Source organism: Loxodonta africana, chromosome 7, assembly GCF_030014295.1.
Source record: "Loxodonta africana isolate mLoxAfr1 chromosome 7, mLoxAfr1.hap2, whole genome shotgun sequence".
Classification (NCBI taxonomy): domain Eukaryota; kingdom Metazoa; phylum Chordata; class Mammalia; order Proboscidea; family Elephantidae; genus Loxodonta; species Loxodonta africana.
The window spans coordinates 8,708,900-8,721,861 of record NC_087348.1 but is presented as its reverse complement, the minus strand read 5'-3'; the positions used below and the strand labels follow the sequence as shown (position 1 = coordinate 8,721,861).

Below are 12,962 nucleotides of genomic sequence, written 5' to 3'. Positions count from 1 at the left end.
GTTGACTGTGATTGTGGGCTTTATTCAGTTTTGTGTTTTCAGGACTTTGTTTAGGTGTGATTGTAAAAAAGCAGCACAGTAAATAGTTAAAAAATTATCTTACAGTTTTTACCTGGTTAGTTCAAAAGGAGCAACTTCTCTAAGACTTGGAACTGTAACAGTGACCTCTGGTTGGAGCATAAAATCAGCAGGGCCATTGGCTGCTCTAGGGTAACACTTTCCCACTGACCTGGAGTCAGCATGTGTGAAAAATATTTTCTGATTTTTTTTTTGTTTTTCTTCCAGTTTGAAGTCCTGGTACCCATCATTATTATGAACTTTCTGCCAATCTCTATTGATGACCGGCTGGTATTGCTTATTAATACTCAAAATATTAAACAAAAAACCTGTTTTCATCACATTTTCTTGCCCTATATATGTATATGAAGATGGACATGTATGGAAAATGCTGATGTTTAATCAGAATTAGGAAGTTCTGTTTCAAGCAGATGGGTTTGAATATCTCAAAACCTGCATGATCTAAGTGCACTTGCTGAGCTCTGCATTTCGGCAGAGGAGCCCTGGTTGCACAGTGGTTAAGCGTTAGGCTGCCACTGTGTGGGAGAAAGATGTGGCAATCAGCTTCCGTAAAGATTTACAGCCGTTGAAACCCTATAGGGCAGTTCTGCTCTGTCCTATAGGGTCGCTACAAGTTGGAATCCACTCAAGGGGAACGGGTTTTTTGTTTTGTTCTGTTTTCGTTTTTATATTTGCTTTTGGGCAGATGGTCTGGGTGGGGAGCAGGCTTGCATGTTTTAGCCACCCAAGGAGAGCCAAAAGTGCCTTCCTGTTAGGCTTCTGATTGCGTGCTTAGCTACGAAACAGTCTGAGACACTGTTTTTTTTTTTTTTTCCGTATTAACTGACCTCAGTGGCAACCTCATCTTCCTTCTCCTTCCCCTCCCCCCTTCTTATTTATAGTTTCTGGTTTGCCTTTCCAATTTGTTACTACATTTATGGTGTGAAAGCATTGCAATTGGTAGAAATTATTACATTTCTGTGGTGGTTTTGGTTGTCTGACTTTAAGCTTCCTTCCTCTTAAGACTGTATGAGACATAGTCAGCCTTTCATGTCTGAGGGATTAAATTCTTGTTACCCTTTTAATTTATCGTGATTAAGATGGATTTTAAAAGAAAACCATTTCCTCTCTTTAAGAATTGCCTTGGCAAGAAGTTGGAAATCATAGAACCTTGTTGCAAATGAGTGCGTAGCAAATTGTGATGAATGAGGCTGCTCGGGTCCAGTGAAAGCCTCTCTTATTGTTAGCGTGCAATTAGATACCTTCAGTGGTGGAGAGATCAGCAGAAGCTTCAAAGGGCAAAGAGTAAAGAGAGGGAACAGCGTTAGTAAGCAGGAGGCCTGGGCTCATCACTTTTGTTCACTGACTAACCTTGAGGCATTTGATGCCTCTACTCAGTTTCTTTGTCCTCAGGCTGAATGAGATTGTATCTATAAAAAGGTTCCAGTGCCCACCAAGAAAAAAAAAAATTTAAATATGAAGTATATTATTTTCCTTAAGGATCACAGATCCTAGTAGAGCTGTCTTTGATTCGTTCTTAGAGTACAGCTTTTAGGAGACAGGAAATTCATTTAATAATTCGACAAATATTCACTGAACATCTATTTTATACCAGGCGTTTTGGCATTTTCTGGATTTTGGGCATAGAGTGGTAAACAATCTAGATAAAAGTCTCTGCTCTTATGGAACTTATGTTCTAGTTGAGGAGACATACATATACTAAGTAACATGTTGTTGTTGTTAGTGGCCATCAAGTTGATTCCAACTCATGGTGACCCCAAGTGTACAGAGTAGAACTGCATCTGTGAACTTCGGAAGCAAATTGCCAGGCCTGTCTTCCAAGGTACCTCTGGTGGGTTTGAATCACCAACCTTTTGGCTGGTGGTTGAATGCTTAACCGTTTGCGCCACTCAGGGACTCTTGCTAAATAAGATACACAAGTAAAATGCAGTGTATCCATCATGTGCTGAATTGTGGTGTTGGCAAAGAATATTGAATATACCATGGACTGTCAACAGAATGAACAAATCTGTCTTAGAAGAAGTACAACCAGAATGCTCCTTAGAAGCAAGCATGGTGAGACTATGTCTTCCGTACTGGAGGACATCATGCTTGGTAAAGTAGAGGATCAGCGAAAAAGAGGAAGACCCTCAATGTGATGGATTGACCCAGTGGCTGCAACAGTGGGTTCAAGCTTAGCAATGATTGTGAGGATGGTACAGGACTAGGCAGTGTTTCATTTATAGTACACTGGTCCCTGTGAGCTGGAACCGTTTCGACGACACCTCACAACAATAACAACAAATCGTGTAATAGATAGTGATAAGTGCTAAGCAGAAAAAAAAAATAAAACAGGGAAAGAAACTGGAAATGTCATTGGTGGTAGTGTGGGTTATTATTGTTATACGTGGTTTCCCTTTTGAAATTATGCATGTTATTTTATTCATTCAGAAACACTGTTACGAGGTGTCGACTGCCTTCAGCAGACTGCCAAGGGGGTCCATATCATAAAAAAAAGGTTAAGAACCTCTGCATTAGGGTGTCATCTCTCCCCCTCTCTGTGTATGATTGAAAAGATGCTTATTCCCCTTTTATACTCTATGTGATAATGGTGTGGCAGAATGTTCCATGTTTATTTTTCTTTTATACCTGGTAGTTGTGGGCTTTTCAGGTTTTCTTTAAATTATTCAAAGCCATCAGGCATGAGTACATTAATTCATTTTGAGGGACAGAGTTGCAGGACAGCGGCGTTTCCGTGTGTGTTTTGCAAATCCCCAGGGTACTGTGAAGCCTTTCTGGAGCTCTGTGGTCGTTTTAAATTTATGTCTGGATCTTTCTCATCCAGGTTAGTCTGAACAAGTCAGTGAGATGCCTGGCCTTGAGGGAGTCATGAATAAAGAGAATAGGCTGAGGAGTTGGAGCATATTTATGGGACATAAACAACATAGATTGTTAACAGATACGAAAGGTGGGTGAACTGCTGATCTGACCCTGTAAGTGTATGTCATTGAACCACTACTGAGACTTGTGCTGGTATCTAGTGTCCGTATAAAGTTAAGAATATCTGATCATTAAACACCAAATGGTTAAGTCCATTCCGTGGTATTAGCCACAAATTTGGTTTCATATTCTGCTTAACAATTTAAATAAACTGAGATATTTCTAGATGGTCTACTTCTGTTCATGTAAAAACAAAACTTGATTTCCAAAAAAAAAGAATGCCTGAACTTATTCCCTTTTTACTTTCTTTCCCTCCCCTCCCAAATATTTTTTTGAGCGTCCATGTCAGCTAGGGTTACAGAGATTAAACAAACAAATAACATTGCTTGTCCTCATAACTGGGGAGTGTAGACTATTAAAATAATCACAGTATCTTGTAAGTTCTAGGATAGAGTCGGCCCAAGTTTCAGTGAGAACACAAAAATGGGACAGCTGACCCAAGCGAGAGTGGGTGGATGGATGGTGGTTCAAGAAGACTTCCTGGATCAGTGGCGCCAGAACTGGTAACTGGTAAATTTCTATCCCATATTTTGAATTGAATTGGCATGTGGAGTATATGTGTTGTCTTGTAAACGAATTCAGTCCTACTGTCATTTTACCATGCTAAAGCAAATGATACTGGGGAAAAGAGAGTTCTTTTGTCATATCATCTTTCCTCTGTATTAACCGCTTTCTCCCCTTTCTTACCCATTCTCAATAACCGATTGAATTACTCAATGAATAATTTTAATTCTTAGGTTAATTTTGGTAAGGAGACTTAGATCAAGAAGTGCTAATGTTTGCTTAGCATAATTTTTAATGATGTGGAGGTAACATAGTTGTGTAGAAAGTACTGGATTATCAATCAGGACACTTTATTTTTTTTAAATAATTTTTATTTTGCTTTAAGCAAAAGTTTACAAATCAAGTCAGTCTCTCACATATAAAGTTACATACACTTTACTACATCCCCCACTTACTCTACCCCTAGTGAGTCAGCCTGCTCCCTCCTTCAGTCTCTCCTTTCCTGACCATTTTGCCAGTTTCGAACCCCCTCTACCCTCCCATCTCGCCTCCAGACGGGAGATGCCAACACAGTCTCAAGTGTCCACCTGATGCAAGTAGCTCACTCCTCATCAGCATCTCTCTCCAACCCATTGTCCAGTCCATTCCATGTCTGAAGAGTTGTCTTCGGGAATGGTTCCTGTCCTGGGCCAACAGAAGGTTTGGGGACCATGACCCCCGGGATTCTTCTAGTCTTAGTCAGACCATTAAGTCTGCTCTTTTTATGAGAATTCGGATTCTGCATCCCACTGCTCTCCTGCTCCCTCAGGGGTTCTCTGTTGTGCTCCCTGTCAGGGCAGTCATCGGTTGTGGCCGGGCACCATCTAGTTCTTCTGGTCTCAGGATGATGTAGTCTGTAGTTCATGTGGCCCTTTCTGTCTCTTGGGCTCATAATTACCATGTGACCTTGTTGTTCTTCATTCTCCTTTGATCCAGGTGGGGATGAGACCAATTGATGCATCTTAGATGGCCACTTAGTGTTTAAGACCCCAGATGCCACGCTTCAAAGTGGGATGCAGAATGTTTCCTTAATAGAATTTATTTTGCCAATTGACTTAGATGTTCCCTGAAGCCATAGTCCCCGAACCCCTGCCCTTGCTCCGCTGACCTTCAAAGTATTCAGTTTATTCAGGAAATTTCTTTGCTTTTGAGGACACTTCATTTTTGTGTTTTTGAGTAATTTTCCATTGGTCTTCATTAATGCAGATCTACTGAGTACTAGTTATATACTTCATTTTAAGCAAACTCCATAAATATGAACAGTCTTTTATGATTTGCTCAATAAAAAAGATACAAGGTTTCTTTAAGTAGTCAGCTCTCCTAGTAGAAGTAACTTAATTGTTTGAATTACACGCATTCTAATGCCACAAGACAGAACTGTTCTCAGGCGTAAGAATGCCACAAGACAGAACTGTTCTCAGGCATGTGGGGAAGACAAATACTTAGACAATCACAAGTGTACGAAGTGCTGCCATAGAGGACAGAGTGCAGCGGAGTAGGACAGGAGCGTTGAACCTTGTTTGGACACGTCAAAGAAGCCTTTTTCTAAGGAACTGATGTTTACTTAAGTTGAAACCTGAAGGATGTTTAGGGGTTAGCAAAGTGAAGAGAGAGAAGAGTTCCGGGTAGAGAAAACCGCATGGATGGAGTGACTTAAGGCAAGTTGCTTAGCTTCGCAGGGCTTCAGTTTCCTCATTTGTAAACCGATGATGGTATAACTGCCTCAAAGGCTTGCTGTGAACATAAAGGTTGTATTTTAAATCATTATCTTCTAATTAATATTTCTGAAATGAAGCACAATCAGTTCGTTCAGGATAGCTTCTGGGTCAAAATTTATGTATTAAGTTGCTAAATCTGTGGATCTACTTACTGTACTTCTCCTCGTAGCCTTTTTTACCTGTCTTAAGGACTTTCTCATATTTCAGTGCCAAGAACAAGGTTTTTGTTTTGCTTGTTTATTTGTTTTAATTATAGAGATCAAATTCTGGCTGTCATTGTTGCCTAGGTCTCATGGTGTGCCAAACTTTTTAGGTCTATATTTGTTATCAGTTAGAATGCTTCATCTACAAGTAACAGAAAGGCCAACTCAGTGACTTAACGGTAAACACGCAGACATTACTTAGATAACAAGAAGTCTGGGAGTAGGGTGACTAATTCAGCAGCTCGTCAAAGTCATCAAGGATCTAAGTTCATTTCTTCTTTCTCCCCTGGCTGGCTCCCTCCACGGTCTCAGGTAGACCCCAGAACATCCAGCCGAGGAAAAGGGACTCTTTCTTTTTGGATCTCTCTCTTTATCAGGAACAAATACCTTTGCCAGAAGCTTTCCTAGCAACCTTGCCCTCATGTCTCATTGAACCGAATTGGGGCAAATGTCCATAACCTAAACTAGAGATGGGACAGCTGGGATGGGCTTAGGCCAATGTGAGTTACTTGCTGGGACCTGTTAGGTTTCTATTAGTAAAGAGATAGGGGAGTAAAGGATTTTTCTGAAGGTATCAAGAACCTGATGAAGACGTACCCTTCTCTCTCCTTCCCCAAGGTAGCCTGGCCAATAATCTTTATGGGTTATTATGCAACCCTAGCAATTTGTATCTCCTCCCTGACCTTCTAGTAGGCAACCAGTGACATCTGCTACAATAAGGTACACAGTTTGTTATATGGAAAGATAGCCTTCTAGCCAAACTCTACACAAAACGCATTTGCCATATTCCACATACCAAGTTTGTTTTGTCTGTTGACTCATATGTGATTAGATGGAGGTCTGTGGTTTCTTCCTAAAGGGTATGTCGTTAGGAACCTTGGGAGGTGATACCTTGATGCTGCCTTTTAGAAAGTGAGCTTTTAGGAAATTGAAAAATTCTCTCTTTGTTTTTAAAATTCCTGTATGGGAAAATACATACGCTCCTTTGTTTTGTACCCTGCATGGTACCTGGCCTGTGGTACCTGGCCTATTTGTATATTTGATCATTGTATTAGATAGGCAGATCAATAAAATATTAAGGAAATGGATTAACAAACCATTTAGAGACAATAAGATCAGTGTTTTAACTGTCAGAATCCTGTCAGACTGTCACTTTTCAAACCGTCATGTAGAGGCAACAGTTGTCATCGCAGGATTCTTTGTTGGACACTAAGATGAAGAGTTTGATTTTCCTATTTCAGTGTTTCAATGGTTGCATCCTGGGAGGCATAAAAGGTTTGCGCTTGACTACTAACCTAAAGGTTGACAATTCGAAACTACCCAGCAGCACCAAGGAAGAAAGGCCTGGTGATCTGCTTCCATAAAGATCACAGCCAAGAAGGCCCTATGGAGCAGTTTTACTCTGTAACACAGAGTCACCATGAGTCAGAACTGACTTGATGACAATGTATTTTATACTGACTTGGTGAAGTTACTGTCAGTCATATGATTTTCAAAATTTAAAATATAGTATCATTTCATTAATACATAGGCCACATCTTGTTGCAGTTAAATTTCTGTTTTTGGCATCATTTGCTGTATTGACTCGACGGCATCTAATAACAGTAGCTTGATGTTTAATGCGATTTGATCTATTATCACATATTAAGGAAAAGATGAGCCAAATAACTGGAAGGGATCTTAGAAATAATTTTATTTCATCTTCTATTTTGAGGATGTTTTGGATTTAGAGAATTGATTTGCCAGGGTCAGAGAACTAAGTCACGTGAAATACTTTAAAGTGCATGAAAGTGTACATTAATCACAGATTCAAATAAAGTCACCATGTGTATCTGTTGTCCCTAGTCTTACTCTAACCAGTACCTAAGTACACACCCACATAAGCAAAATGAAGTGGGAAACTGGGATCGTTTTAGGTACCCAAGTAACAAGTGAAGAAGAAAAAATAATTCACTTTTGCTTGAAGAATCTAGAGAACCGTAATACTTATTTTTCAGGTATTTGTCTCAGTTGTCCATTTTATGTGCTAGTGTTCACATTTACCAGGGGATTTTGTTTCCCCTGCTCTGTTTTCTGATTTCTGTCAACAGTGGTTTTATAGCTGTGTGCAGTCATCTCTGCTAGTTATAAATAAAAAAATAAAAATGAACTTTCCATCTGAATAGAGGAGAGAGATTATAAGTGTAGTGTTGTTGATGTTATTGCTCTGGTAAATTGACAGCTTTGAATTTTTTTTTTCTTTTAAAACTTTTTTTTTTTCCTGATTACAAAAATAAAACATACTAGTAAAAACGTAAAATAGAAATAAAAAAAATAGGAAGTGGACATTCCTTGAAATCTTCGTCCCCTGGGATAACCATTGTTGAAAATTAGCTATATTAATTTCCCTCTATACTTAAAAAATACGTGTCACTCCACCCCGTGCCGTATAACCATACATATGTGCATACATTTAGCCCTCACAAAAAGAAAATCCTATTGTACATTCTCTCCTGTCGCTTGCTTTTTTCACAGAACACTGTCTTTTGTGTTATTTGAAACCGTTGTTACAGTCCTGTAACCATACCATTGTCATAGTTCTTCTGTGCTCTGTATTATCTGTTTTTAATGTATCTTCCTGCTAATAGCTCTTTGAAGCCTATTGCTAATTCTTTGTATCCACTGCTGTACTTAGCATGTGATTTGCACATAAAACTTGTTAAAGAATGATAGAATCTTTGAGGTAGAGATGTCTCTTAGAGATCTACTTGTCCACCTTTTGCTCTTGTAGAAGAGGAGATCAAGACCTAGGAAGGTTACTTGATTTGCCAGAATCACACGGTTGGAGACAGATGGTGACCTGGTGGGGCAGGCATTCCACTGGGAGTGAGAGTGCCTTGTTCTGGGCTTTTCTTTGCCACCGGCTCCCAGTAATCAGAGCGTCTCCTCGCTCTGAGACATGTCTGTGTTAGTCACGACGAGGGCTCCAGCAGAGCACTGACTGAAACTAGGTTCACACCTGGCAGCCAGGTAATCCCTGGTTGAGTAAATCCCAGTGGAACCAGAAAACTTGGCCTTGCTTTCCTTAATTGGAGCCTGATGTAGAATCAGATACTGAACTGAAAAGCAAGTATTAGCCATTACAAAAAGAATTGAAATGACTGGTCTGTCCATATTTAGAATTTCTTGTAACCGTTTCCACTGTATGTAACACTGAAATCCTTTGTGGTTGTCTGCTGCACAAATGAATCTTTGACCTGGCAACTTTAAATGCTTTTGACACCACTGGGAATTTGGAGAATTCTTAATTTAATCTGTGCTTGTCCTGGGGTGGGGGCTGGGAGGAGGGAGCTGTACCCTTCTGCGTTGAAGGTTACGACGCTGTTTGTAAACGGTGGCCTGTGCTTCTGGAGCTTAGGTTTACCAGGTGGTGATTTGGAGCCCAGTAAGTATCCCATCCTGTTATTTCTGGAGGCGGTGAAGTAGCAGCCAAGCGCAGAGGTGAGTGGGAGGTGACTAGAAGCGAGGCTTCAGGAGCTCTTAGCGCATCTCTGTGCCGGAGGCGGCGGAGTGCTTTACTAACGTGGGACGGGACGGCAGAGCCTGATTCTTCCTCCCAGGCTGCTGACTTCCTCCGCCTAGCTCGGCCAGAATAGGCCTCTTCTCTTCACGGGGCTTGGCTGCAGGGATGATGGAAACCACTTTTCCCTCCTTCCCCATACCAGACATCATGGGTTTTCTCTCTTTCGTTTAACTGGTTCTCGTTCTCTTTTAATTATTTAGCTCTTGGCAAGCAGTGACTTGTCCTGCCAAAGAGAGCAGGCAGGTCGCTGTGCCTGGCCCACTGGCTCCTTGTCTGCGCGGTGTCTGTAGTCCTTCCTCTCAGAGCCTCATATTGTTTATCCTTGAGTATCGCCCTGAAGGGAAGGTGGAGGTATTGGAGTGGAAACACACTGAGCAGATTTTCTGCAGCACCAGTGATTTTTGAGTTCTCGTTGCAACCTTCTGCTGAGTCACCATCCACATGTCTGCCGTGTGGCTGTTTTCCTGCTGGGGAAACGGGATGTTGCTAACTCTGGAGCGAAGGCTGTGAAGAATTAATCAAAGAGGCTGGATTGCTTCCAGGCTGCATGAAGGCCTTCCCTCAGCAGAGAAGCGCCTGGCCCTCCTCATCACCCAGGGTGCAGGGTGTTTAGGTTGTGCCTGGAGTAGAGTTAGAGGTATAAGACTGACTTCCTTTTTTCAGGGAGCTAAAAATGTAATGGGGAAGATAGGACATACACAAGAAAGGTGGACATGTCCGTGTGTGTTCAGTTTGTAATTTCAAATAAGTGATAGGTATAATATGATGGATGTTGTTGTTAGGTGCCATTGAGTCAGTTCCAACTCATAGTGACCCTGTGTAACAACAGTACGAAACACTGCCCGATCCTGCGCCATCCTCCCAATCATTGCTGTGCATAAGCCCGTTGTTGAAGCCACTGTGTCAGTCCATCTTGTTGAGGGTCGTCTTCTTTTTTGCTGATCCTCTACTTTATCAAGAATGATGTCCTTCTCCAGGGACTGATCCCTCCTGAGAACATGTCCAAAGTATGTGAGATGTAGTCTTGCCATCCTTGCTTCTAAGGAGCATTCTGGTTGTACTTCTTCTAAGACAGATTTGTTCATTCTTTTGGCAGTCCATGGTATATTCAATATTCTTCTCCACCACCACAATTCAAAGGTGTCAACTCTTCTTTGGTTTTCCTTATTCATTGTCCAGCTTTCACATGCATAGGAGGTGACTGAAAACACCATGGCTTGGGTCAGGTGCACCTTAGTTCTCAAGCAGACATCTTTGTTTTTTGACACTTTAAAGGGGTCTTTTGCAGCCGATTTGCCCAATGCAATGCATTGTCTGATTTCTTGACTGCTGCTTCTGTGGGTGTTGATTGTGGATCCAAGTAAAACGAAATCCTTGACAACTTCAGTCTTTTCCCCATTTATCATGATGTTGCTTGTTGGTCCAGTTGTGAGGATTTTTGTTGTCTTTATGTTGAAGTGCAATCCATACTGAAGGCTGTGGTCTTTGATCTTCATCAGTAAGTGCTTCAAGTCCTTCTCGCTTTCAGCAAGCAAGGTTGTGTCATCTGCGTATCACAGGTTGTTAATGAGTCTTCTTCTAATCCTGATGGCCCGTTCTTCTTCATACAGTCCAGCTTCTCTGATTATTTGTTCAGCATACAGATTGAATAGGTATGGTGAAAAGATACAACCCTGACGCACACCTGTCCTAACTTTAAACCATGCAGTGGCCCCTTGTTCTGTTCAAACGACTGTCTCTTGATCTATGTACAGGTTCCTCATGAGCACAATTAAGTGTTCTGGAATTCCCATTCTTCGCAATGTTATCCATAATTTGTTATGATCCACACAGCTGAATGCCTTTGCATAGTCAATAAAATACAGGTAAACATCTTTCTGGTATTCTCTGCTTTCAGCCGAGATCCATCTGACATCAGGAATCATATCCCTGGTTCGACACCTTCTTCTGAATCCGGCTTGAATTTCTGGCAGTTCCCTGTTGATAAACTGCTGCAGCCACTTTTGAGTGATCTTCAGCAAAATTTTAGTTGCATGTGATATTAGTGATATTGTTTGATAATTTCTGCATTTGGTAGAATCACCTTTCTTGGGAATAGGCATAAATATACATCTCCTTTTTTTTTTTTATTTTTTATACATCTCCTCTAGTCGGTTGGCCAGGTAGCTGGCCTCCACATTTCTTGGCATAGACGAGTGAGTACTTCTAGCGCTGCATGATGGATAGAACCAGCCAAATATTCCAGGCAGGGATGCAGGAGTGCTGGTACCTTTTCAGGGCCACCAGAAGCCAGGATCAGTCTGTTAAATAGAAATTAATGTCCTGTTATGTTATTCTGGATCCAGTGGGTCCTTTTTAAAAAATATTCTATAAAAAATGCTTTTATTTTCAGTTAGTTGAAGAAAAGACCATATTAAAAAGAAAAAAAGACCAAAAGAGAATCTGAGGCATTATATGTCCCCTGATAGATATACATAGTACCACCCATCAAGTAGCCTTGCCGACTAGGTAGAACCTGAATTTGGTAAGATTTCTTGATTTAAATACAAATTTATAGGGATAGAGAAACATGGTAAATGAGCTTTTTTTTTTTTTTTTTTTTTTTGGATGCAGTCAGCAAGTTCTAAACTGCAGGTGCTTTATAGGACAAACCAATTTCTTCAACAAATAAATTATAAGCAAAAAAAAAAAAAAAAAAGGATGGAGAGAGAAACTAAAGGTTAAAAAAAAAGACGTAAGAGTTGAATGAACCGGTAGTAATATACTGATCTTATTTTGATCTGGATGCAAACAAAATGAAAAAACTGTGAGGCAGTCTGAGAAATGTGAACACTGATTTGATGGTATTAAGATATTTAGTGTTAATTATTTTAGGTGTAAAAATTATATTGTGAATATGTTTTAAAAGAGTATCCTTTAGAGATATGTATACAGAGAGCAATGGTGGCTGGGATTCGTCTCAGAATAATCCAGACAGGGGAATGGGTAGGGGTGTAGATGAAAGAGAATCGGTCATGCATTAAAAATTGTTAAAGCTGGAGGTTGGATACCTCAGGTTTATTTATACTGTTCTTCTTGTATGTTTGAATATTCCCAAATAGAAAGTTTAAATATATATATATATTTTTAATTTTTATTGTGCTTTAAGTGAAACTTTATAAATCAAGTCAGTCTCTCATACAAAAATTTATATACACCTTGCTATATGCTCCTAATTGCTCTCCCCCTAATGAGAGAGCCCGCTCCTTCCGTCCACTCTCTCTTTTCAGGACCATCCCGCCAGCTTCTGACCCCCTCTGCCCTCTCATCTCCCCTCCAGGTAGGAGATGCCAACATAGTCTCATGCGCCTACTTGTTGCAAGAAGCTCATTCTTCCCCAGCACCTTTTTCTATCCCGTTGTCCAGTCCAATCCCTGTCTGAAGAGTTGGCTTTGGGAATGGTTTCTGTCTTGGGCTAACAGAAGGTCTGGAAAGTTTAAGTATTTTTAATTAAAAAAACGAGTATGATTTTGACAGAGGCAGACCAGTGGTTACCTGGAGATGGAGTGGAGAGTACACTGACCACATGGGCACAGAGAATCTTGGAGACGTTTGTATCTTGACCGTGGTGGTGGTTACACAGCTACATACACTTAAACTTATCAAACCGTTCGTTTAAAATGGGTGCATTTTATTGGATGTAAATTATACTGTAATATAACTTGATTAATAATTAGTAAGAAGAGTTTTCATGTATTGCAATGTATGTGTTTAATCTGTAAATTCAGAGGTTTGATGCCACCTAGTATGGCCTGGCAACGAAGGTGATCTGATTTGTGTGGCATCTCTTGTGGGGTTTTTTTGCATTTAAAATTGACTCTTATCATTTGCACCTATGAT

At 40.5% G+C, this 12,962-nt stretch overlaps 1 protein-coding gene and 1 long non-coding RNA gene across 3 annotated transcripts in view; both read left to right on the top strand.

Moving 5' to 3' along the window:
- LOC111753175 (uncharacterized) overlaps positions 1 to 11,658 on the top strand; it is a 53,471-nt gene extending 41,813 nt beyond the window's left edge. Inside the window, exons 2-3 of the long non-coding RNA XR_002788057.2 lie at positions 2,903 to 3,025; positions 3,439 to 11,658. This is a non-coding gene — a long non-coding RNA (uncharacterized LOC111753175). The remainder of the gene's footprint in view (positions 1 to 2,902; positions 3,026 to 3,438) is intronic.
- PACS1 (phosphofurin acidic cluster sorting protein 1) overlaps positions 1 to 12,962 on the top strand; it is a 174,216-nt gene that overhangs the window by 42,340 nt on the left and 118,914 nt on the right. The gene's annotated exons all lie outside the window — the stretch shown is intronic.